This window comes from Mobula birostris, chromosome 1 (assembly GCF_030028105.1).
Source record: "Mobula birostris isolate sMobBir1 chromosome 1, sMobBir1.hap1, whole genome shotgun sequence".
NCBI lineage: Eukaryota > Metazoa > Chordata > Chondrichthyes > Myliobatiformes > Myliobatidae > Mobula > Mobula birostris.
Genome location: NC_092370.1, coordinates 13,060,682 through 13,088,581, shown reverse-complemented (window position 1 = coordinate 13,088,581; position 27,900 = coordinate 13,060,682). Strand labels below are relative to the sequence as shown.

At 43.7% G+C, this 27,900-nt stretch overlaps 1 long non-coding RNA gene across 1 annotated transcript; it reads left to right on the top strand.

Annotated features, from left to right (window-relative positions):
* Positions 1–1,746: 1,746 nt before the first annotated feature.
* LOC140188065 (uncharacterized) lies at positions 1,747–24,594 on the top strand. Its single transcript, XR_011883256.1, has 3 exons — positions 1,747–1,825; positions 5,600–5,691; positions 20,312–24,594. It is a non-coding gene; the product is annotated as an uncharacterized lncRNA (long non-coding RNA).
* Positions 24,595–27,900: the final 3,306 nt, after the last annotated feature.

The following is a 27,900-nucleotide window of genomic DNA, read 5'->3' as shown; positions in this document are numbered from 1 at the left end:
AATAGGTTTCAATGAGATATCTCCCCATTCTTCTAAACTCCATCAAGTGCAGGCCCAGAGTTGTCAAACACTCCGCATATGCTGACCTTTTCATTGCAGGGATCATGGGAAATCCACCGAAATTCATGGAAGAAATTCGCAGAGGAACAATGCAGAAGGTCTGAATCTTGCTTGCTGACCTCAGCATATCCAAATAGCTATGTACATTCCATTGCAGAAAACTCCAGGATATAGATCTTAAATCATAACATTTACCTTGGAGAAGTCTTATCTTGTTAATCTCATGTTGTTAGCTCTGCATAGGCTTGCCTCTCCTCCTTCAGTCAGAGAAAAAAAAAACAGCCACACAGCAGAATCTGCAAGAAAATAATACTTCGATCTCCCAAGAAAGAAACTTTGTGACCTGCTTATTTTTTTTTCTGACAACCACCTGCCTCAATCCTTCAGTGTTCCGATGTGCAAAATGCTTGTTGTACAGTATATTTATTTATAATTTTCATCGTGAACAAATAAACAATCCAAAAAGTTCACTATTTAATTCATCAGGAACTGCTGCAAACCTGAACATTTTCAACACAGGAGATAATTAGGATGCTTGTTAATCGCTTTGGCTTTCCCTTAATGAAAAGTAGCTCTCAGATTAATTATTATCTTCTATAAATAAACACAGAACAAGGCAATTTGCATTTCAAACTCACAGAACAACTGCTCTGTGGCGCAACACAACTTCCTGTGCACCTGTTCTATTTACATTACCTCAGCAAATGCAAGTTAAACCTGACATTTTCAATTTATGTTCATCCAGAGAAAATCTTGGTATGTCACGTGTCGTAAGAACACAACTGTGTTGCAAGGGAACAGCTCAATATCGATTTCCCTAACTTCCAGTCAGCACTCCTCCCTGTTTCCCCCTCTCCCTCCCACTGTTTGCTCTAATCACTCTGGCCTTGTTACCAATAGGTTTCAAAGGTACATTTAATGTCAGAGAAACGTATATGTACATCCTGAACTTCTTTTTCTTCGCAAGCATCCACGAAAACAGAGGAGTGCCCTAAAGAATTAATGACAGTTTAACATTAGAACCCCAAGGCCCCCCCCCGACTCCCCCCTCCCACACACAAGCAGCAGTAAAGCAAAAACCCTCCCCCACCCCCACCAGCAAAAAGCATCGGCGCCCTCCACTGAGCACTCAAGCATGCAGCAAAGCATCAATAAAGATAGAGGGTTGCAGCACCCCAAAGACTACACATTCACCCGGTATTCAACATACCACAGGCTCTCTCTCTCCCTAATAAGGGAAAAAGAGGTGCCCCCGTTTCACAGCGAGAGGGGAGACATAACAAACAACTCACTGATTTATGATGTTAAAAGGCTGTTGCGTCGCTTTTTCCGAGCCCTGCGCCCAGAGGGTCGGCCCCAGAACGGCACAGAATCTGAATCCCTTCCCTTTTCCTCCTCCCACCCTCACAACCTCTGCCTAACATCCACACATTCTCCCTCTCGCTCCCCACCCCCTTCCCTTTCTTCCATGGTCCACTGCCCTCTCCTAACAGCTTTCCGTCTTCTTCACCCCTGTGTTGCCCTTAAAGCATTTATTTGACTTTGTTGGGTCTATGTTTTAAATGATTTGTTTTCTAGTTAAAGTTAAAGGTTGATAATTAGGTTCCAGTTTAACAAAGGTAAATTTTCATTGTCTTTGGTATATCGCGCCGTGTGATGAGGTCACCTCCGGCGTAACTTCCGGTTCGGGAAGGTGTGAGGGCGGGTGGCATGATCGTGAAGAGCTCCATTTCTACCCACAAATAAACATTACAGAAGCAACGCCGTAAGTTCATAAGAATGTATTTGAAGTAAAAATATTAACGCGGTGCCTGTTGAGGAAGCGGCGGTTGGGGCGGCGCGCTTTTCAATTTCAGACGCGGGGTGGGCCCGGGTCCGATGGCGGTTTGACGCGACCCCTCGCCCGCTACTCGGGGCGGCCGGAGACACCCGGTAAAAGAAGAGAGCGCCTGGTCTCCAGAATGAAACAGACGCCGTATACGTTTGTATTTTTTATCAACAGCTTTCACCGTACGACGTTAATGTGGAAGAGTGAACCTTACTACGACCCTGTCTTCATTGGCTCCGGTTTAACTTGTTTGTGTTTAGTCAGAGTTTCAACACACTGCACGAGAACTTACTTCTTGCGGTGGTGGACCAGTGGAAGGGAGAAAAGAATGCAGGAAACACAGGCTTGTCACTGGATTTACCTGTGTTGTTACTCATTCCTTAATGAACCACCACATGCAACATTGCAGGCGTTGGCAGAGGTCGTAGAGTCATAGAAAAGTCATAGATGGGTCCTTCAGCCCATCTACTCCATGCCAAACCATTTAAAATGCCTACACTGGGACCATAGCTCTCCATACCCCTACCATCCATGTACCTATCCAAACCTCTCAAACATTGAAATCAAGCTTGCATGCACCACTTGTGCTGGCAGCTCATTCCACCTTCAAACCACCCTCCGAGTAAAGCAGGCCACTCAGGGAAGGTCACAACCATAGGAAAAAGGCAAAGACCTGAACATCTACAGATGTGGTCTGACTGAGTATTGCCAGAATTCTTCTTTCAAGATGGCGTCGATTTGCTGTGTCGGGTTTGTGGCTCAGTCTTAGCGTTTTTAGGTTCGTATGGATGTTTTAGGGGGACAAAGTGGAAAGGATGAATGTGGTTGTCATCAGAATCAGAATTATTATCCCTGACATATGTCATGAAATTTGTTGTTTTGCAGTAGCAGTATAGTGCAGTACATAAAATATACAAAGTATATATTCAATAGGTAGTGCAAAAATAGTGAGCTAGTGTCCTGTACCTCGTTCTTGATGGTAACAGTGTGAGGAGGGCATGATCTAAATTGTGGGCCTCTTTAATGATGGATGCCTGTTCTTAAGGCATTGCTGTTTGAAGATGCTGCCTGGCCTGCTGAGTTCCTCCAGCACTTTGTGTGTGCTGCCTTTTGAAGATGACTTCTCGGGTGGGGAGGCTTGTGCCCATGATAGATCTAGATGAGCTTACACTCTCCACAGCTGTTTCCGCTCCTGTAACCCCCTCCATACCAGACGGTGATGCAATCAGTCAGAATGCTCCCCATGGTATATCTGTAGAAATTTGCTCCAAGTCCTTGGTAACATACCCAATCTCCTCAAACACCTAATGAAGTACAGCTGCTGGTGTGCCTTCTTCATAATTACGTCAATATGTTCGGTGCAGGATAGAACTTCAGAGATGTTGGCATCCAGGAAATTGGAACTTCTCACTCTTTCTTCTGCAGACCTCCTGATGAAGACTGGTGTGTGTGCCCTCATCTTACCCTTCCTGACATTCACAATCAAATTCCTGGTCTTACTGATGTTGAATGCAAGGTGATTGTTGCAAAACCACTCAACCAGCTGATCGATCTCACTCCTCTTCACTATTTTAATTTCTGCCAACAACAGTTGTGTCATAACCAGATTTATAGATGGCATTTGAACTGTGCCTAGCAAAAACCCTTACGGGGTGTACGGAGGGGAGAGCAGAGGGCAAAGTACGCATTCTTGAAGTGTGCTGGTGTTGATTGTCAGCTTGGAAGAAATATTATTTCCGATTCATGCCGACTATGGTCTCCCGATGAAGAAGTCAATGATCCAGTTGCATAGGAGGGTGGAGAGGCCCAGGTTTTGAAGTTTATTGATTCGTGCTGAGGGAGTGATGGTGTTAAACGCTGAGCTGTAATTGATAAACAGCAGCCTGACCTAGGTTTTGCCAGGTGATTCAAGAGTGAGTTGAGAGCCAGTGAGATTACATTAGATACAGACCTATTGTGGTTTTAGGAAAATTGCAGTGAGTCCCAAACCTTGCTTAGGCAGGAGTTAAATCTAGCCATAACTAACCTCTCAGTGTACTTCATCACAGTAGTTGTGAGTACCACAGAGTGACACTCATTGAGGCAGCTCACCCTGCTCTTCTTGGGCACTGCCGCCCTTCTGAAGCAGGTTGGGACCTCTGATTACAGCAGTGAGCAATTGACGTTGTCCTTGAACACTCCTGCAAAGTTTCTTCAGTGTCCTTCCAGGTTGACCGTCAGCATCTTGATGCCTTGTGAGGGATCCCCCCTTGAAAGTTGTTCTGACATCAGCCTCCGAGACAGAGATCACAGGGGCACCAGACGCTACAGGGACTTGCATAGATGTAGTTTTACTCTCCCGTTCAAAGAGTGCATAACAGGCGTTCAACTCATCTGCGAGTGAAGCATCACAGCTGTTTAGTGTTAGGTTATGCCTTGTAGGAAGTAGAACATAGAACAGTACAGCACAGTACAGGCCCTTTGGCCCACAATGTTGTGCTGACCCTTAAACCCTGCCTCCCATATACCCCCCCCCACCTTAAATTCCTCCATATACCTGTCTAGTAGTCTCTTAAATTTCACTCGTGTATCTGCCTCCACCACTGACTCAGGCAGTGCATTCCATGCACCAACCACTCTCTGAGTAAAAAATCTTCCTCTAATATCCCCCTTGAACTTCCCAACCCTTAACTGTTTATGGTTCTATTACTATTTATTATTTATGGAGCAACTGTAACGAAAACCAATTTCCCCCGGGATGAATAAAGTATGACTATGACTATTACCTTAAAGTCTTGCCCTCTTGTATTGAGCAGTGGTGCCCTGGGGAAGAGGCACTGGCTGTCGACTCTATCTATTCCTCTTAATATCTTGTATATATAGATAGGATGCCTAAGACCTTTAAACAGTACTGTAGTAATTTTATGTATTGCACTGCACTGCACTGCTCTGCACTTCTGACACAAAATAAAGAACAGGTTTCATGACATACATGAGTGATGATAAACCTGATTCTGATATGGGTCTCTTATTGTGGACTGAGAGTGGGAGGGGGGCAGGGAGAGGGGAATCATGGTTGGGAAAAGGGAGAGGAGGGGGGGAGGGAGCGGGAAGCACCAGACAGACATTCCGTAATGATCAAAAAACCAATTGTTTGGAATCAAATGACCTTGCCCGGTGTCTCAGGGCTGGGTGTGTCTGTAATGGCCTGCAGACCTTGCCAGAGCTGACTTGCATCCAACTCCGTCTCTAACCTCAATTAGAATTCCCTTTCGCTCTTGAGATAGCCTTTTGTATGTCATGCCTGGATTTCCTGTAGAGTTCTGGATCACCAGACTTGAACGCCACTGATCTAGCCCTCAGAAGACTATGAGTCTCACGGTTCATTGGCGACTTCTGGTTTGAGTTTGTCTCGGATGTTCTCGAAGGCACTCACTCTTCCACCCAAGTCTTGAAGTTGATGACATCTGTGGCATATTCATTCAGTCCGAAGAGGAATCCCTAAATCAGCCATGATTGTCCAGTCCACTGGCTCAAAGGAGTCCTGTTATGTTCCTCCGCCTCCCTTGACCATACTTTCATGGTCCTCACCACTGCTGCTGTGGACCTCAGTGTCTGACTGCAGGCTAGGAGTGATCGAACTTGTCAAGATGTGGGCTTGGGATAGCACGGTAAATGTTTTTGATGGTAGTGTAAGAATGATGAAGTGTATTGGCTCCTCTGGTCCCACAGGTGACATGTTGGTGGTAGTTGATCAGAGACTTCTGCAAGCTGGCCTGGATAAAGACCCCTGAAGCACTTTGGTTTCCTCCCACATTCCAAAGGTTAGTAAATTGGTTGGTTACATGGGTGTAATTGGGCATTGTGGATATGGACTATGTGCAGGTGTGCTGGTGTAGCAGTAAGCCAACAAACTCAGTCCAGTTCCGCCGCTATCTGGAAAGAAAGTGTACCATGTACCTGTGCCTTTCCTCCAGCTATTCCGGTTTCCTCCCACATTCCGAAGGGTTGGTGACGTGTGCATGCTAGACAGTGCCAGAAGTGAGCAGGTACTTGTGGGCTGCTCAGGGCACATCCTTGACACAAACGGCGCATCCTACTGTACGTTTCAATACACACGTGACTAACAATCTTTAACGGCCATGGGGAAAAGGCCAGAGAATGGAATTGAGAGGGAAAATAAATTAGCCATGATTGAATAACAGAGAGCACTCGATTGTCCAAACGAACGGCCTAATTCTGCTCCTATCTTTTACGGTCTTATAGCATCTAACCAAATATTTGGTCATGCCGCCTGGTACTATTTTTGATTCCATGCATTTTATTTAAATTTGAAATGCCATTATTTAAATTTTATTTAATGCCTTGAAGTATTTCCTCATGTTAAATGTACTGTATCGATGCATGCTATGGATTGCAACAAATATCTTCATTCACAAAATCTTTGCAGCAGTCATGGCAGTCGTGCAGAACTCTGTTCCTTGCAGCCTCCTCTGTCAACTGCCAACCACGGAGACGTTTCTCAGCCCCGCTGGTTCTGAGCTAGAGAGGTTGGTGCCTGCCATCTGTCTGCACACATTTGGCAGCAGTCAGTTCGTAGTCTGTCAAAGAACATAATCAGAGTAGTGTTAGATTTCATCCTTGCTGCCTCGGTTTGAAATTTAGATTTCTTCAGCTCGTTTGGAGCTGCATCTCATTATCACCGGCAGGTGTGAGGTTCAAAGAGAGAGAGAGAGAAAGAATCACATATGTTAATCTAGAGAATCTTGATAACTCCATAATATTTCTTCATTATTAATCTTCAAATCTGAACCAACCACATTTTAATCTGTAAGATTTTCTAATGAACTATAAAGGTAAAGATTAGAACGCAAACAACAGGAATTCTGCAGATGCTGGAAATTCAAGCAACACACATCAAAGTTGCTGGTGAACGCAGCAGGCCAGGCAGCATCTCTAGGAAGAGGTACAGTCGACGTTTCAGGCCGAGACCCTTCGTCAGGACTAACTGAAGGAAGAGTTAGTAATCTCTTACTAGCTCTTCCTTCAATTAGTCCTGACGAAGGGTCTCGGCCTGAAACGTCGACTGTACCTCTTCCTGGAGATGCTGCCTGGCCTGCTGCGTTCACCAGCAACTTTGATGTGTGTTGCTTGAAGGTAAAGATTAGCTTTATTTGTCTCATATACATCAAAACATAACAGCAAAATGCATTGTTTGAATATAGAACATAGAACATTAAAGTACCATTCAGGCCCTTCAGCCCACAATGTTGTGCCTACCTTTAATTTTGCTGTATGATCCATCTAACAAGGCACAACTGTGCAGGCACATGGACGTCAGTGAGTTAGACCAGCGGGATGAATTTGAAAAGAAAACTGCTTTATAGAGCGGGCAACCATATAGAGGGAGTCAAAGTAGGAGGGCTTCAGCGATAACGGGTCGAGGCGAGGTAAGTTACTTGTGAAGAATAGGAATAGGTAGTATGCCTGTGAGGCCGGTGTTCTGTACTGGGTGTCAGATGTGGGATGTCTGGGAGATCCCCAGGTGCATCGAGCTGCAGCTCCTTTGGCACTGGGTTAGGGAACTGGAGATGCAGCTGGATGACTTCGTCTGCTCAGGGAAAGTGAGGAGGTAATAGATAGGAGTTATAGGCAGGTAGTCACAGCAGGGCCTCGGGAGACAGATAAGTGGGTAACGGAAGAGGGAAGGGCAAGAGTCAGATACTAGAGAGTACCCCAGTGGCTGTCCCCCTTAACAGTAAGTACTCCTGTTTGGGGCGGAAGCAACAGTGGCCGCGCCTCTGGCACAGAGTCTGGCCCTGTGGCTCAGAAGGGTAGAGAAAGGAAGAGGATGGCAGCAGTGATAGAGGATTCTATAGTTAGGGGGTCAGACAGGCAATCCTGTGGACGCAGGAAAGAAACATGGATGGCACTTTGCCTGCCATGTGGCAGGGTCCAGGATGTTTCTGATCGCGTCCATGTTCTCCTGAAGTGGGAAGGAGAACAGCCAGAGGTCGGGGTACATTTTGGTACCAACGACATAGGTAGAAAAAGGAAGGAGGTCCTGAAACAGGCTACATGGAATTAGGAAAGAAGCTGAGAAGCAGGACCACAAGGATAGCAATCTCATGACAGCAAGTATAGGAATAGAATAAGGTGGAGGATAAATGCGTGGCTGAGGGATTGGAACAGGGGGCAGGGAATCAGAATTCTGGATCACTGGGACATCTTTTGGGGCAGGAGTGACCTGTACAATAAGGATGGGTTGGACTTGAATCTGGGGGTGACCAATATCGTGGCAGGGAGGTTTGCTAAGGCTACTGGGGAGGGTTTAAACTAGAATTGCTGGAGGTTGGGAACCAAACTGAAGAGACCAGAAAGGAGCAGTCAGCTCACAAGTAGAGAAAGCTTGTAGACAGTGTGGAAGGGAGGATAGGCAGGTGATAGAGAAGGGATGCGCTTAGACTGATGGGTTGAGATGTGTCTATTTTAATGCAAGGATTATTATGAACGAAATGGATGAGCTTAGAACGTGGAGTACTTGTGGCCATTACAGAGACTTGGATGGCTCAGGGGCAGGAATGGATTAGATGCTTCAGGAAGGACAGGGAAGGAAGCAAAAGAGGTGGGGGCGTAGCACTGCTGATCAGAGATAGTGTCACAGCTGCAGAAAGGGAGGAAGTCATGAAGAGATTGTCTACGGAGTCTCTGTGGGTGGAATTTAGAAACAGGAAGGGGTCAATAACTCTACTGGGTGTTTTTTATAAACCACCCAATAGGAACAGGGATATCGAGGAGCAAATAGGAAGACAGATTCTGTAAAGGTGTAATAATAACGGTTGTCGTGATGGGAGATTTTAATTTCCCCAATATTGATTGGCATCTCCCTAGAGCAAAGAGCTTAGATGGGGTGGAGTTTGTTAGGTGTGTTCAGGAAGGTTTCTTGACACAATATGTAGATAAGCCTACAAGAGGAGAAGCTGTACTTGATCTGGAATTGGGAAATGAACCTGGTCAGGTCTCAGGTCTCTCAGTGGGAGAGCATTTTGGAGAAAGTGATCACAATTCTATCTCACTTACCATAACATTGGAGGGGGATAGGAACAGACAAGTTAGGAAAGCGTTTAATTGGAGTAAGGGGAAATATGAAGCTCTCAGGTGGGAACATGAAAGCATAAATTGGGAGCAGATGTTCTCAGGGAAATGTACAGCAGAAATGTGACAAGTGTTCAGGGGATATTTGCGTGGCGTTCTGCATAGGTACGTTCCAATGAGATAGGGAAAGGATGGTAAGGTATAGGAACCATGGTGTACAAAGGCTGTTGAAAATCTAGTCAAGAAGAAAAGAAAAACTTACGAAAGGTTCAAAAAACTAGGTAATGATAGAGATCTAGAAAATTATAAGGCAAGCAGGAAGGAGCTTAAGAGTGAAATTAGGAGAGCCAGGAGGGACAGAAGGGACCATGAGAAGGCCTTGGTGGACAGGATTAAGGAAAACCCCAAGGTATTCTACAAGTATTGAAGAGCAAGAGGATAAGACGTGAGAAAATAGGACCAATCATATGTGACAGCGGAAGAGTGTGTGTGTGGAACCGGAGGAGGTAGCGGAGGTACTTAATGAATACTTTGCTTCAGTATTCAATACGGAAATAGACCTTGGTGATTGTAGGGATGACTTGCAGTAGACTGAAAAGCTTGAGCATATAGACATTAAGACAGAGGAGGTGCTGGAGCTTTTGGAAAGCCTCAAGTTGAATCAGTCACTAGGACTGGATGAGATGTACCCCAGGCTACTGTGGGAGGCGAGGGAGGAGATTGCTGAGCTTCTGGCAATTGAATTTTGCATCATCAATGGGGACGGGAGAGGTCCTGGAGAATTGGAGGATTGGAGATGTTGTTCCCTTATTCAAGGAAGGGAGTAGGGATAGCCCAGGAAATTATAGACCAGTGAGTCTTACTATAATGGTTGGTAAGTTGATGGAGAAGATCCTGAGAAGCAGGATTTATGAACATTTGGAGATGATTAGGAATAGTCATTATGGCTTTGTCAAAGGCAGGTCGTGCCTTACGAGCCTGACTGAATTTTTTGAGTATGTGACTAAACACATCAATGAAGGTTGAGCCGTAGATGTAGTGTATATGGATTTCAGAAAGGCATTTGATAAGGTACCCCATGCAAGGACTATTGAGAAAGTAAGGAGACGTGGAATCCAAGGGGACCTTGCTTTGTGGATCAAGATTTGACTTGCTCACAGAAGGCAAAGAGTGGTTGTAGTTGGGTCATATTCTGCATGGAGGTCAGTGGCCAGTAGTGTGCCTCAGGAATTTGTTCTGGGACCCCTGCTCTTTGTGATTTTTTATAAATGACCTGGATGAGGAAGTGAAGGGATGGGTTAGTAAATTTGCTGATGACGCAAAGTTTGGGGCTGTTGTGGATAGTGTGGAGGGCTGTCAGAGGTTACAGCGAGACATCAATAGGATGCAAAACTGGGATGAGAAGTGGCAGATGGAGTTCAACCCAGATAAGTGTGAGATGGTTCATTTTGGTAGGTCAAATATGATGGCAGAATATAGTATTAATGGTAAGACACTTGGCAGTGTGGAGGATCAGTGAGATCTTGGGGTCCGAGTCCATAGGACACTCAAAGCTGTTGCGTGATTTGACTCTGTAGTTAAGAAGGCATATGGTGTATTGGCCTTCATTGGCCATGGGATTGAGTTCAAGAGCCGAGAGGTAATATTGCAGCTATATAGGACTCTGGTTAGACCCCACTTGGAGTACTGTGCTCAGTTCTAGTCACCTTACTGCAGGAAGGATGTGGAAATCATAGAAAGGGTGCAGAGGAAACTAACATGGATGTTGCCTGGATTGGGGAGCATGCCTTATGAGAATAGGTTGAATGAACTTGGCCTTTCCTTCTTGGAGCAACGGAGGATGAGAGGTGACCTCATAGAGGTGTATAAGATGATGAGAGGCATTGATCATGTGGATAGTCAGAGGCTTTTTCCCAGGGCTGAAATGGCTGACGTGAGAGGGCACAGTTTTAAAGTGCTTGGAAGCAGGTACAAAGGAGATGTCAGGAGTAGGTTTTTTACACAGAGTGATGAGTGCGTGGAAAGGGCTGCTGGCGACGGTGGTGGAGTCATACAATGGGGTCTTTTAAGAGACTCTTGGATAGGTACATGGAGCTTTGAAAAATAGAGGGCTATGAGTAACCCTAAGTAATTTCATGTTTGGCACAGCATTGTGAGCCGAAGGGCTTGTATTGTACTATAGGTTTTCTATGTTTCTAACTATCCTCTTCTGCATAGCCCACCAACTTTCTATCATCCGTGTGCCTATCTAAGAGTTTCTTAGATTCCCCTAATGTATCTGTCTCTACCACCACTCCAGCAGAATGCTCCACATACCCACCACCCTCTGTGTAAAAAAAAAACCTACCTCTATCGTTCCCCCTATACTTTCTTCCAATATCCTTAAAATGATGCCCCCTGTTATTAGCCATTTCCACCCTGGGAAAAAGTCTCTGTTGATGATAACGAGGTGCTGCTCCAGATGAGTCGAAAAAAATCTGAGGCAGTGAAGATGTGACGAATCTAATCAGTGAGGATTGAGCTGGGCAGCCTGCGAGTATCGCCGCGCTTCCAGTGTCAACATAACATCTAGGTAACTTAAAAAATGTATTAAATGCTGTAAGAAGATTAGTTATATTTAATTAAGCAGTTGTGTAATATTTTCAGGTTTATTTATTGTATGTTTGTGCATTTGTGTCATCTTGGTGCAGGAGAGCCAATGAAAATGGGGTTGTAATAAGCCCACAAGATAGAGGCTGGAAATGCGAGTTAATTGTGGACATAGAAGTCTGCGCACAGTGTGGTTATATTTCTTGAAGAGATTACAAACTGATTGCAGCCTGGAAGAACGCAGGCAGATGGCAGCCTTCACGACTCTCACTCAGAACCAGTTGGAATGAAGGGAATGGCACGAAAATCATACCGGCAGAGCACAGTGGCTTACTGAATCATGGCAGAAGGGAGCTGTGGGAGGAGGGTGGTGGTAGGGAGTAAAAAAATCAAACATTTATCATGTGGGCTTCAACCTTGCCCCCACCACCCAAAAATGGTGCAAGAATTGAACAACAGGCCAAAACACCAAAAGATATAGGAGCAGAATTAGGCCACCTGGCTCGTGGAGATTGCTCCACCGTTTCATCAAGGCTGATCCATTTCCCTCTCAGCCCCAATCTCCTGCCGTCTCCCTTCATGCCCCGACTAATCAAGAATCTATCAACCTCTCCCTTAAGTAGACCAAATACCTGGCCTCCACAGCTGCTTGTGGCAAAAAGAGGTTCAAAGGTTCATTTATTATAAAAGTATACAACTTTGAAATTCTTCTTATCCAGATAGCCATGAAACCAAGAAAGAAAAGAACGGCAGCACAGTCATCAAATCCCATCTCCCCACACAAAAAAAAGAACAAATGCAGAATAGGCACATCAACCCCCAAAATCCCCACACTTGCACATTAAAAAAAACAAGATCAGGTGAAAAATACAGAGTATATAAAAACAACTGTAAGACTGAAAAATAAGTTTACAATCCAAGTCCAAAATGTAGAAAACCTGGGTAACATTCCTCCAGGCAAAACAGTAGGCTTTTCCCTCGCTGGCAAAGAGCAATCACACTGGTGGTAAAAAAGGTAGTCTCTTCTCTCCACATCAGAGTCATCTCACCTGCGATAGCAGAGCGATCCCACTAGCAATCAAAAGGCAGGCAGCCAGCACTCACCTTCCGCATTCACCTTGATGTTTCAATATCCCTCTTCTTTTTAATCGGTAAACAATGGAAGCTTTAATCAGCAGAACGGAGTCGAACTTTGGCTCACGCCCCATCCCGCATCCTGCTCGCCACCAGGTTCATACATGCTGCCTCTGCCTCTTGGAATCCTCTCAGAGATTCCAGAGTGTTGAAACACCCAAACAATCTCCAAACTGCAAAACAGGGCCTCCAACAGTTCCAGAATCTCATTTGAAACCCTGGTTCCCCTGGGCTGCATACATCTAGGGAATTACATGCTCCAGTCCCACCATACCCATGAGATTGAGACATCCCAAATCCCAAGTTGTGTGAATGCTGTGTAATTTGCCACCCTCTTATAATTCAGTTCCAAGAAATACCAGACAGCTCACTGCATATGATTAAAGGAATTATATTTATGAACATTAACTTAGCTAAAGGGTTAGCAAAGAAAAGAAAGAGAAAAACATAAAGGGCCCATTTTAATTAAACAATCAAATGTGCACAAGTTGGAGGTGAACTCTTCCAATTGTCATATATATTCACCAATCCTAAGTAGAGCTCTGCTTGTTCTGCTTGTTCCTTCGAATCACGGTTCCCCAGCAAGTCAAATCTTATGATCAGTTCTCTCTCTCTTCATCTCTGACTGAGCAAATCAGCTCCCACCGGTGTCAGGCACACAGAGAAAACCCACTTCGCTGATTGAACAGCTCACATTCCAAAGCACTCATTATCTCTAACCTTAACCCAAGCACTGCTTCTACAGAAAGACCATTACATTAGCACTGAAACCTTTATCAGAGTGTTACACATTCAAGATGAAAAACAAATGTAAAGTGAAATGTATATTTTCATGATCTATCCGGAAGATGGCAACCGAAGGACCATTGTACCCAGACGTCCTTTTGACTGGAGGACGGTCTGGAAAGAGAGAGGATAAGTTCAAATGAATGTGAACTTGTATTGGAATTGGTTTATTACTGTCACATTGTCATGGTCCGGTTCGTAAAGTCCGCATTCCGGTTCACGGTCCGGTCCATCGATCCTTATTCCAGGTTTTCCGGTTTACTCTTGTTCTGTTGGGGTGCCTCAATTGAGGCACCTGATTCTTATTTTGGGCTGGCTACATAAATAGCTCCTGGGTTCAGCTTCAGTTGCTGGACTGTTCCATTCTCTTCCTCTTCCTTCTGAAGCCTTTGCCTGTGTCCTTGCCTGTAATGCTGTCAAGTTCAACTGCTGAAGCAAGACTGGGGCCTTGCCGTGTCAAGATAAGGAACAATCTGTTGTTGTTTGGAATTGTCTCTTTGTGTCCTTTGCTAGGTAGGTCTGGCTGTTTGCTGCTACCTGGTGTTGGGAACTGTCTCTTAGTGGCCTCGCCTCTGCTGGGTAGGTCTGGCTGTTTGCTGCTACCCTGAGTGGAAAACTGTCTCTTCGTGTTCAGTGTACTGTGTATAGGAAGAGCCCCCGCCTTTGGTCCTGTTCCATAGGAGGAGGTCCTGGCTCCGCATGCTGCGTACGAGTCCTGGCCCTATGTCCTGCTCCCAAGGAGGGGTCCCGGCTCCGAGGTTCCTGAGCCCCAAGTCCAAGGCACCGAGATTCCTGAGCCCCAAGTCCAAATTAAGGCTTTGTGTTCTCGTCCTGTCCATGTGTCTCGCCCAGCCCAGGAGTACCTTACTCAGCCCTGTGCTGGAGTTCCCTCGTTCGGTGCTGGTGTTCCCTCCTCCTGTCCAGGAGTTTCTCGTCCTGTCCAAGCCATGTCTAAGCACCCCGTCCCGTAGTCTAGCCACGTCCCGTCCCGTAGCCTAGATCTGGAGTCCGAGCCCAAGTCAAGACCCAGGTTCTGGGTCCCTGTCCAGTCTCTGGCTCGGGGTCCTAGCCCAGGCTCCTTGTTCCTAGTTCCTTGTCTGGGTTCAGTGTTTCTTGTCCATGTCCTAGCCCAAGCCCTGCATCCTAGTCTCGTCCAGGGCCTGTGTCAATGTCCAGTGTCCGTTCTTCCCCACTTCCCTTGCTTGCTTGACACTCTGAGTCCAGTTCCTAGTACTTCAGTGTCTGTGTCTTGCATTTGGGTCCGCCTCCAACATGCCCCCTTCTGACACATATAACAAGAAAATCTTCTCTTGTACAGGATTCATACGGATCAGATCATTACAACAGTCCATTGAGGTAGAACAAGCTAAAATAATAATATAATACAGAATAAAGTTTAAAAACTTCACAGGAAGTGCAATGCAGGTAAACAATATGGTGTTGGATCATATCGAGTTAGGTTGTGAGATCAAGAGTTCAGTTTATCATATTAGGAAATAGCAGTGAGATCAAGGAGATGTATGGGCCAAATTTTTACACAGATGGTTGTGGGGGCCAGGAACAGACTAGCAAGGTAGTCATGCTAGACCGAGGCATTTAAGAGGCTTTTGTGAAGAGCCTTTTAAGAAGCTTTGATCTTAAATGCTGGTTGGCAGGGTGGAGATATATCTCTTACAAAGGAGGTGCAAAGCACTCCTTCCCTCTGCATAGACAGAAGACATCCGTTTTGTTAGGTATTTAATTACAAAGTCAATTAGTTCGGCACGACGTTTTGGTCCTGTGATGTTCTATATCTGAGACAGAATATCTGGCGTCAGATTTTGCATTCTCTAGTCATTCCTAGTCAATGGAGGGTGTTCTGTGGAGAGTATTCTAACTGACTGCATTGCAGTCTGGTAAGGAGGGGTAATAACACAGGATCAGAAAAAGCTGCAAACTCAGCCAGTTCCATCATGGGTGCGAGCCTCCCCAGCATTCAGGACACCTTCAAAAGGCAATGCCTCAAAAGGGCGGTATCCATCTTTAAGGAACCCAAGTCACTCAGGTCATGCCCTCTTCTCATTGCTCCCATCAGGGAGGAGATACAGGAGCCCAAAGACACACACTCAACATTTTAGGAACAGCTTCTTCCCCTCCATCTAATTTCTGCATGGACAATGAACCCATGTATACTACCTCACTATATATTTTTTTTGCTTTCTTTTGCAAGATTTTAATTTAATACTTCTAAATATGTCTTATAGATCTAACATACAGAGAGGCTTTGAGGAAAGAGAAGCAGAATAAACGGTGTAAAGACAGTAAGGTAGAAGGGCTGAAATGTGTGTACCTCAATGCAAGAAGCATCAGGAACAAAGGTGATGAACTGAGAGTTTGGATACATACATGGAATTATGATGTAGTGGCCATTACAGAGACTTGGCTGGCACCAGGACAGGAATGATGATCTGGAAGGGAAGGGCTGGTACTGTGCTGTACTGATCTAAGTTCTTTATTCTATTTAACAAAACTTTTGGATTGAGTTTTGGAATAAATGTGTTTGTTTATGCTCTATATTCTATGTCTTTATGAATGGACAGCTGGAGACTTTTTCCCAGGACTGAAATGGCTAATAAGAATGATATAATTTTGAATTGATTGGAGGAAAGTATAAGGGTGTAGAGATAGGTTTTTTTTACACAGAGTGGTGGCTGGTGGTGGTAGAGGCAGATAATTTGGGGATTTTTAAAAGTCTTAAATAGGCACACGGATGATAGAGAAAAAGAAGGCTATGTTGGAGGGAAGGGTTAGATTGATCCCAGAGTAGGTTAGAAGGTTGGCATAACATTGTGGGCTGAACGGCCTGTCAGATCTGTTTATTTTCTGATCCTTAGGGTACTTCTGAATGTCAGGAATGATGAGCAGTCTTAATTCCAAGATTTCAGTTCATTTTAGATTTCACTTACTTCTGCAAATACTAAGCAAACTAATTAAACAGCCAAGAAACGATGCTAAGAGGGGAATTAATGCCAAGACAAAAGAATAAAAATGATGCTTCTGTAAAATCTATCAATTTTACAGATGAGATAAGAAATTCTGTAGATAAAGATAAACTAGTTAATAGGCCACATGATTAAAACAATTACATTATGTGTGTAATGTGCTAAAACTTAGCCAATGAAAAATGAGAAAGGTGATAAACCATTAGTTTAGCTGCTATATCACTTTGTCAGTGACTGTGAAAAATACATGAGTTTGCTAAAAAGTACAAATCTTATAAAAAGTTTTATTTTTTTTTAAAGCAGTGGTTTCCATTCCAGCAGGTCTTTTCTGTGTTCTATTCATTTTTTCTCTGATGAATGTAGCTAAGTCAAATTCCAGTTACTGTTTTCCACAAACTTTTGAAAATAACCAAATTAGTTACTTTGTCAAAACATACACACAAGAATCTGAAAGGCTGTATTGATTCCTTTAAATACACACAGAAACCTGATGAAGTATATTGATTACTTTAAATCTTTACCACATTTTTTTTTATCAATCTGGTAACTTCAACCTGGTAAAAATTGGAAACAAATGAAAGTACAGATGTTGGAACTAAAATAAAAACAAAAATGCTGGGAGAACTCAGCATTTGTGAAAAGACAATCCAGTCAACATCCAGTCAGTATCCCTCCTCTCTCTGGGGCAATCTGTCTCTTTGTAAATCTAATTAGCTGGGAACATTCTGCACAATTCTGACAGCCATTGATATTCTGAAAATGTCAAAAGGAGACTTTAGTCTACACCTAGGATACACATTGTATCGAAAGGGCAGACGTAAAAGCAGAGGGGGATGGGACTGCTGTGTTCACACAAAAAAATGAAATCAAATTCTTAGTAAGAGGTTACATAGAATCAGAAGATGTAGAATCCTTGTGGGTAGAGTTGAGAAACTATAAAGGTAAAAAGACCCTGGTGGGAATTATATACAGGTCTCCAAACATTAGCTATTAGTGGGATATAAGTTTCAACGGGAATAGCAAAAGCATGTAAAAAGGGCAATATTACAATAGTCGTGGGGGAATGTCATTATGCAGGTAGATTAGGAAAATTAGTTTGGTGCTGGATCTCAAGAGAAGGAATTCGCAGGATACCTATGAGATGACTTTTTGGAGCAGCTTGTGGTTGAGCACATTAGGGGAAAGTCAATTCAGGATTGGGTGTTGCATAATGAACCAGATTTGATTAGAGAGTTTAAGGTGAAGGAACCATTGGGAGGCAGTGATCATAATATGATAGAATTCATCCTGTAGTTTGAGACGGAGAAGCTAAACTCGGATGTATCAGTATTACGGTGGAGTAAAGGGAATTTCAGAGGCATAGGAGTGGAGCTGACTAAAGTTGATTGAAAGGAGTCACCCATTGGGATGACAGGATGATGGTAGAACAGCAATGGCTGGAGTTTCTAGGGGCAAGATACAACTTTGTAGATACTTCCCAAAGATGAAGACGTATTCTGAAGGGACAATGAGGCAACCATAGCTGACAAGGGAAGCCAAATACAGCATAAAAGCAAAAGAGAGGGCATACAATATAGCAAAAATTAGTGGGAAGTTAGAGGGTTGAGAAGTTTTTAATAACCAACAGAAGGCAACTAAAAAAGCCATAAAGAGAGAAAAGATTAAATATGAGGGTAAGCTAGACAATAAAATAAAGGAGGATACCAAATGCTTTTCAGATATATAAAGAGTAAAAGACAAGAATGGATTTCGGACCTCTGGAAAATGAAAATGAAGGGGTAGTAATGCAATGGGAAAAGGAAACGATGGATGAATTAATTAAGTATTTTGTGTCAGTGGAAGGCACTAGCAGTATGTCAGAAATTCAAGACTTTATTTGCAGAAGTGAGTATAATTATGATTACTAAAGAGAAGGTGCTTGGGAAGCTGAAAGGTCTGCAGGTAGGTAGGTCATCTGGACCAGATGGACTGCACCCCAGGGTTCTGAAAAAGGTAGCTGAAGTGATTATTGAAGCATTAGTAATGATCTTTCAAGAATCACTACATTCTGGAATGGCTCCAGAGGACCAGAAAATAGCAAAGGTCACTCTACTCTTTCAGAAGGGTGGAATATAATATAGGGAAGTATATGATCATGCACTTTAGTAGAAGGAATAAAGGCACAGACTATTTTCTAAATGGGGAGAAAATTCAAGAATCAAAGGCACTTGGGAGCTCTAGTGCAGAATTCCCTACGTTAATTTGCAGGTTGGGATAGTGGTGAAGAAGGCAAATGCAATGTTAGCATTCAGCTCGAGAGGAATAGAATATAAAAACAAGCCTGTAATGCTGAGGCTTTATAAGGCATTGGTCTGAGTGCATGGAGTATTGTGAGCAGTTTTGCGTCGTTTATCTAAGAAAAGATGTGCTGAAATTGGAGAGTGTTCAGAGGAGATTCACGAGAATGATTCTAGGAATGAAAGGGTTAACATAGGAGTGCTTGATGGCTCTGGGCTTGTGCTCACTGGAGTTTAGAAGAATGATGAGGTAATTTCATTGAAACCCAACAAATATTGAAAGGCTGAGATAGTGGATGTGGAGAGGATGTTTCCTATACTGTAGTAGGAGAGTCTAAGAATACAGGGCAGTCTCAGCATTGAGACATGTCCACTTAGAATGGAGATGAAGAGAAATTTCTTTAGCCAGAGGGTAGTGCATCTCTGGAATTCATTGCCACAGACAGCTGTGCAGGCTAGTCATTGGGTATATTTAAAGGGGACGTTGATAGTCAGGGTGTCAAAAGTTATGAAGAGAAGGTGGGAGAATGAGGTTGAGAGGAATAAAAAAAGTTGACAAGCTGGAATGAAAAGTCTAGCACAAATGATTCATGGGAAAGAAATCCATGAATCCATTAAGGTGGGGGTTCCCAGCATTTTTTATGCCATGTACCATTAACCGAGGGGTCCGTGGACCCCAGGTTGGGAACCCCTGCATTAAAACCTGTTTTGTTGGTAATAAAAATCATTGAAAATGTGCCTTTGAACATAGAACATACAACATTATAGCACAGTGCAGGCCCTTCAGCCCATAATGTTCTGCTGTCTAATAAATACAATATAACCCTTCCCTCTTACATAGTCCTCCATTTTTCTATCATCAACGTGCCTATCTAAATGACCCTATAATGTATCTGCCTCTACCATCACCACTGGCAGCGAGTTCCAAGCACCCACTACTCTCCGTGTAAGAAACGTACCTCTGGCAACCCTCTGTACTCTCTCTGCAATCATGGCTGTGTGGCAAGGCACAGCTCAAACGCTATCTATACTATTGCTGATGGATCCACCGTTGTTGGTAGAATTGCAGATGGCAAAAGTTAGATGGGAGCAGAATGAGATAGATCGGCTGATTGAATGGTGTTACATCAACACATCTACTCATCATCAGCAAGACCAAGGATTTGATTGTGGACTTCAGGAAGGTGAAGTCAGGAGAATGCATACAAGTCCTGTTTGAGATAGTCAGCAATGAGAAGGGTGAGCAACATCGAGTTCTTGGGTGTCAGCATCTCAGAGGACCTATCCTTGGCCCAACAGTCCCAAAGAAAGCACACCGGGGTTTACAATTCATTTAGAGTTTTAGGAGATTTAGTAGAGTGCGGAAATCTTAGATACACTAGATTTTTAATACAATTTTTATTTTAGATCCTTATTTTTTGTTTTCTGCATTAGCATGTGATTAGAAAAGAGAGCAAATTTTATACTTCCAACCATTTATTTTCATAAAATATCAAAAGTTAGAGAAATTTTTGTATCTCATTAAAGGAAATAACTTATTAAGTAATAGACCATTTTCAATTAAAAACCTGATTACTTTGTAGGTGTATAACCCAGTGCAACCTGATGCCCCTTCTAAATCGGAAGAAGTCCAGCACGGCTATCAGCTCTGAACTCACAGAAACCACTGGAACCCAAGTACAGCCCTCTATAGTCCGGACAAATCTTGTCAGAAGTGGTCTTCGTGGAAGAGTTGCTGCCTAAAAACCATTCTTCCAAAGTGGAAACAAAGTCAAGAGACTCGCCTATGCATAAAAACACAAGAAGCAGGGTACTGAACAATGCCAGCAAGTACGCTGGACTGGCGAGTCAATATTTGACATTTTTGGCTCAAGCAGGAGGCAATTTGTCCAAGAAGAGCTGGAGAGTACTCCATGCATGAGTGTCTGCAGCCAACAGTGCAACATGGTGAAGGTTTTCTGCAGGATTGGGGCTGCATTCCTGTAAATGGAGTTGGTGATCTGGTGAGAATTAATGGAATCCTCAGTGTTGAGAAGTACAAGCAGATTTTCATCCATCACACAATACCATCAGGCGGCATCTGATCAGTCCCAATTCCATTCTGCAGCAGGACAATGTTCCCAAACACACGGTCAAGGTAATAAAAAAATTGTCTTCTCTGAAAAGAAGAATAAGGAGTTCTGTAGATGGTATGGTCTCCACAGAGGCCGGATCTCAACATCATCGAGGCTGTCTGGGATTACCTGAAGAGAGAGAAGCAGGCGAGACGGCCAAAGTCTGCAGAAGAACTCTGGCAAGTTTTCCAAAAAGCGTGGAACAACCTACCAGCTGATTTTCTTACTGAACTGCTTGACATTGTGCCTAAAAGAACTGATGTAGTTTTAAAGGCAAAGGATGGCCACACCAAATATTGATTTGATTTAGTTTTTTTTAACTGTTTACTGATCTTTATACAGACATTTGAATACATGTCTACATTGCTGTTACTATAGGTTCAAGAGCCATAAATTAATGTTGCAGCTCTATAAAACCCTAGTTAGACCACGTGGAATATTGTGCTTAGTTCTGGTCACCCCACTATAGGAAGGGTATTGAAGCTTTTAGCTGGCTGGTGGCGCAGTGACATCAGCGCCGGACTCTGGAGTGAAGGTTCCCGAGTTCGAACCCAGTCGGGCCGCTACCAGGCACGCTTTCTATCCATGCCAGGTTGCGTGTCAAGCTCACAACTTGGCCTCCTAAAAAAAAGCACTACACTGTGAGAAGGACATGGGGGACCACTCACAGAATCTTTCCTCCAAGACAACCACTTGAAAAAGTGGTCACTGAGGCTCTGGCAGAGCATGGCACACATGAAAAAATTGAAGCTTTAGAGAGGGTGCAGAGAAGACTTACCAGGGTGCTGCCTGGATTAGAGGGCATGTCTTATGAAGATAGAGTGAGTGAGCTAGGGCTTTTCTCTTTAGAGCAAAGGAGGATGAAAGGTGACTGGATGGAGGTGTACACTATAATAAGAGGCATAGATTGAGTGGATAGCCAGAGACATTTTCCCAGGGTGGAAATGGGTGATACGAGGGGGCATAATTTTAAGCTGATCAGAGGAAAGCATAGGGAGATGTCAGAGGTACGTTCTTTACGCAGAGAATGGTGGGTATGTAGAACACCAGGGTGGTGGTAGAGGCAGATACATCAAGGGGCATTTAAGAGGCTCCAAAATAGGCATGTGGATGATTGAAAAATGGAAGGCTATGTGGGAGGGGAGGGTTAGGTTGATCTCAGAGTAGGTTAACGGGTCGACACAACATTGTGGACTGAAGGGCCTGGGTTGGTGCTGTAATGTTCTATATTTACAGTGTTCTATGTTCTAAATCTATGAAAATGTGAAATAAGATGATTCACAGTTATGTAGATTTTTTGTGAAATCCAAAGTGAACATTCATAACTAATTCATATCTCTGATCCATCATAACATGAAGTGTCTTTTTCTTAAAAGATAACATTTTTAAATTTCCTCTTGCCTTTGTTCAATGAGTGACAGTGTTGATAAATTTACTGCATGAAGCGAATGGGACTGCAGGGGCAGCAAAAGAAAAGAGTAGATGTCGGCCAATTTTCTGTACAAGTGGATATCAGACTTGAGGTGATGGAATTAATTATTAACCATGGGAATGTTTCTTAATGCTGCATTGTGCTGCTGGGGATGATGATAGAGGCAGATGCATTAAGGATATTTAAAAGGTCCTTAGACAGGCATGTGGGGACGGGTGAGTCTGGGCTGGACGTCCTGCTCACTTAAGGAAGGTGAAGTCTCTCCTTTTCAGGTGTAGTGATCGCTGCAGGACCACTGTTTGGCTTGCCACTCACTCATATGTAGCCTCTCCTACACTGCTGCATCCATAGCAACGCCTTCACATGGTGTCCCTGTTCTTACTGAGTTTGCTATATCATGGCGTGACCAAGTGTCCAGCGGTATAACTGGGCGGGCAGGCTGAGTCATCAGTCTTATTTGGCAGCCAGCCTAGGCCAACTCCAATTCCAAACCCGGGTAGATGGGGCTCGTTAGCCTTGCCAGACAGCCTGTCTAGGAGATGGAAAACTCCGATTCCAAACCCAGGTAGATGGGACTTCTTAGCCTTCCCAGACTGTCTAGGAGAAGGAAAACTCCAATACTCAGCCTACAACCTTGTGGTCTCCACAGTCATCACAGCTCACTGTGCCATTGTGGAATGTCCCCCGGCCCAAAGAGTGGAATCGGTCCGCACGCACTGATCCTCACTGTAAACCTACTCAGTGCAGTGAGAAGAAAAATCCTACAGCGATGGTATTTTCCCTCCTGATCTTCGCAGTCGAAGGACCAGCCATCATTATCATCATCAGAGAGGCATGTGGATGGAAAACAAAGTGGAGGGCTATGTGGGAGAGAAGGGTGAGATTGATCTTGGAGTAGGTTAAGGGGTTGGCATGATATCATGGACTGAAGGGCTTGAACTGTGTTGTAATATTCTATATTCTCAGATCCAGTTTCTAACTACAGCCTATTCATGTCTGTGTAAAGATTCTTATCACTGCATGCTGCTTTCCTGTACACCCACTGGGTACAATCTCAGTGCTTATTCAGTGAAATATCAGCTAGATTTCATTCAAAGGTTTTACATCTTCATTACCACTGTGATTCTCGTTGGAAGATGTGTTGGCGAGTTGGAACATTTTCTCACCCATGTATCAACATCCAATGTTCCCAGGTGGGCTCATGCTGGCGCTTTGAGTCTGATGAGCTGGGGAGTCACGGGAACATAATTGTAGTGATGTGCTTGCATAGAATAGTATCCAAAAAATAACTAAGTACCTGGCGTGTGTTTTATTTCTGGTCACACAACACTGATGTTCCATCACCTTTTCACCATGTTGGAATTTGAAATTGGAATTGGTTTATTATTGTCACATGTATCAAGTTATAGTGAAAAGCTTAACTTGTGCACTGTTCATACAGATCAAATCATTACACAGTGCATTGAGGTAGAACAAGGTGAAAAAATAACAATACAGAACAAAGTATAACAATTAGAGAAAGGGCAGAGCAGCTAGATACGAGCGGACAACAATGATTTTGCTTCCTGAATACTTTAGTGTATATCTTAAAGATTTTTGGCTGCTGAGCATAAAATCACCATGAAATTTCCCTCACACACCATTTGTTAACGATTGCCTATAGTTGTTCTTTCAATTCATAATTCAAGTCAATTAAAATGTTGCCCACAATGTAAGCTGCATAGTTTTCTATCTTGTCCAGGCATGCCTGGGTACGTTTAGGCAGGGTGGATGCTGCATGGGGCAGCAGGTTTTAGAAAGGCTATAAGCTTCTGTGAAAGATTTCGATATTTGAGACAGATATTTCCTAGAGTAATTGATGCCAAGATTAAGGAAGGTATTTTTGTTGGTCCACAAATCAAACAGGTCATCAATGACAGGCAATTCAAAGAAATTCTTGTGGGACCAGAGAAAACCTCATGGAAGGGATTCAAGGATGTTGCTGAAAATTTTCTTGACAGCTACAGAGCACCAGACTACATTTAGCTGGATGACAACATGCTTCAAGCATGAAAAAGCATGAAGTGCAATATGTCACTGAAGGTTCATTTTCTGCATTCCCATTTAGATTTCTTCACTGCAAATATTGGCTTTGCCAGTGACGAGCAGTGATATTGCAGTAATGGAGAAACGGTATCAGGGCAACTGGAATTCATCAATGCCGGCTAATTATTGTTCGCCACTTAAGTGAGAACCCTCCAACACTGAGTATAAATGCAATTGTTAACAAAACATTTTACCTTAGTTGAACTATTGCAAAGTGTCAGCACTGTTATGCAATTGAACACATTATAATTAATAAAAGTTAATTTCTTGTTTCTCCAACTTCCTACATGATACGAGTAGTCTGAAATTATATTTGCGTTCAGCTTCAAGCAGCCTAATATAAACAAAAACAAATTCTGAGGAAGCAACACTTTTGAAAAAAAATATTGTCCAGTGTAAGGTGCAAGATCATGTGGCAGGTCGTGAGGTCAAGAATCCATCTACTGTACTAAGGAACCAGTGAATAGTCTCATAACAATGGGGCAGAAGCTGCCTTGAAGACTGGTGATACATGCTTTCAGGCTTTTGTATCTTCTGCCGATGGAAAAGGGGAGAAGAGAGAACGTCCAGGATGGGTGCAGTCTTTGATTATGCTGGCTAATTTACTGAGGCAACAGGATGTGTAGACAGTCTGTGGAGAGGTGGTTGGTTCCTTGATGTGCTGAGCTGCGCTCACAATTCTCTGAATTTTCTTGAAGTCACGTGAAGAGCAATTGACATATATTGGTGTAACTCTCTGTTAATACATGCTCATTATTTCAGACTTTCAGAGTTGGGAGTACATGAACGTAGTTACCGGAATGTAGTGTCACAGGTAGACGTGGTGGTGAAGGCATTTGGCACTCTAGTCTTTATCAGTCAAAGCAATGAGATCTGCGCTTGGGACATTGTATTGCAGTTGTACATGTCATTGGTAAGGCTACACTTGGAGTATCATTACAGCTTTAGTCATCCTCTTGTAGGAAAGACATCATTATGCTGGAGTGCAAAGATGATTGACGGGAACCTTTCCAGGACTTGAGGGCTTGAGCTGCAGGGAGAGGTTGAGCACACTAAGACTTTATTCCTCGGAGTGTAGGGGACTTGAGGGAGACTTCATAGAGGCGCATAAAATCATGAGAGGCACAGATGTGGCTTGATTCCTTCTTCCAGGGTAAAGGACTCAAAACAAGTATAGGGCAGAGATTTAAGGCGAGAAGGAAAAGTTTTAGTTTAAAGGTGAAGGGAAACTTCTTCACATGGGGATTGGTATATAGAAACATAGAAAATAGGTGCAGGAGTAGGCCCTTCGAGCCTGCACCACCATTTATTATGATCATGGCTGATCATCCAACTCAGAACCCCGCCCCAGCCTTCCCTCCATACCCCCTGACCCCTGTAGCCACAAGGGCCATATCTAACTCCCTCTTAAATATAGCCAATGAACTGGCCTCAACTGTTTCCTGTGGCAGAGAATTCCACAGATTCACCACTCTCTGTGTGAAGAAGTTTTTCCTAATCTCGGTCCTAAAAGGCTTCCCCTTTATCCTCAAACTGTGACCCCTCGTTCTGGACTTCCCCAACATCGGGAACAATCTTCCTGCATCTAGCCTGTCCAATCCCTTTAGGATCTTATACGTTTCAATCAGATCCCCCCTCAATCTTCTAAATTCCAACGAGTACAAGCCCAGTTCATCCAGTCTTCCTTCATATGAAAGTCCTGCCATCCCAGGACTCAATCTGGTGACCCTTCTTTGTACTCCCTCTATGGCAAGGATGTCTTTCCTCAGATTAGGGGACCAAAACTGCACACAATACTCCAGGTGTGGTCTCACCAAGGCCTTGTACAACTGCAGTAGTACCTCCCTGCTCCTGTACTCGAATCCTCTCGCTATAAATGCCAGCATACCATTCGCCTTTTTCACCGCCTGCTGTACCTGCATGCCCACTTTCAATGACTGGTGTATAATGACACCCAGGTCTCGTTGCACCTCCCCTTTTCCTAATCGGCCACCATTCAGATAATCTGTTTTCCTATTTTTGCCACCAAAGTGGATAACTTCACATTTATCCACATTAAATTGCATCTGCCATGAATTTGCCCACTCACCCAACCTATCCAAGTCACCCTGCATCCTCTTAGCATCCTCCTCACAGCTAACACTGCCACCCAGCTTCGTGTCATCCGCAAACTTGGAGATGCTGCATTTAATTCCCTCATCCAAGTCATTAATATATATTGTAAACAACTGGGGTCCCAGCACTGAGCCTTGCGGTACCCCACTAGTCAGCGCCTGCCATTCTGAAAAGGTCCCGTTTATTCCCACTCTTTGCTTCCTGACTGCTAACCAACTCTCCACCCACACCAATACCTTATCCCCAGTACCGTGTGCTTTAAGTTTGCACACAAATCTCCTGTGTGGGACCTTGTCAAAAGCCTTCTGAAAATCCAAATATACCACATTCACTGGTTCTCCCCTATCCACTCTACTAGTTACATCCTCAAAAAATTCTATGAGATTCGTCAGACATGATTTTCCTTTCACAAGTCCATGCTGACTTTGTCCGATCATTTCACCGCTTTCCAAATGTGCTGTTATCACATCCTTGATAACTGACTCCAGCAGTTTCCCCACTGCCAACGTTAGGCTAACCGGTCTATAATTCCCCGGTTTCTCTCTCCCTCCTTTTTTAAAAAGTGGAGTTACATTAGCCACCCTCCAATCCTCAGGAACTAGTCCAGAATCTAACGAGTTTTGAAAAATTATCACTAATGCATCCACTATTTCTTGGGCTACTTCCTTAAGCACTCTGGGATGAAGACCATCTGGCCCTGGGGATTTATCTGCCTTCAATCCCTTCAATTTACCCAACACCACTTCCCTACTAACATGTATTTCGCTCAGTTCCTCCATCTCACTGGACCCTCTGTCCCCTACTATTTCTGGAAGATTATTTATGTCCTCCTTAGTGAAGACAGAACCAAAGTAATTATTCAATTGGTCTGCCATGTCCTTGCTCCCCATGATCAATTCACCTGTTTCTGTCTGCAGGGGACCTACATTTGTCTTTACCAGTCTTTTCCTTTTTACATATCTATAAAAGCTTTTACAGTCCGTTTTTATGTTCCCTGCCAGTTTTCTCTCATAATCTTTTTTCCCCTTCCTAATTAAGCCCTTTGTCCTCCTCTGCTGAATTCTGAATTTCTCCCAGTCCTCAGGTGAGCCACTTTCTCTGGCTAATTTGTATGCTTCTTCTTTGGAATTGATACTATCCCTAATTTCTCTTGTCAGCCACAGGTGCACTACCTTCCTTGATTTATTCTTTTGCCAAACTGGGATGAACAATTGTTGTAGTTCATCCATGCAACCTTTAAATGCTTGCCATTGCATATCCACCGTCAATCCTTTAAGTGTCATTTGCCAGTCTATCTTAGCTAATTCACGTCTCATACCTTCAAAGTTACCCCTCTTTAAGTTCAGAACCTTTGTTTCTGAATTAACTATGTCACTCTCCATCTTAATGAAGAATTCCACCATATTATGGTCACTCTTACCCAAGG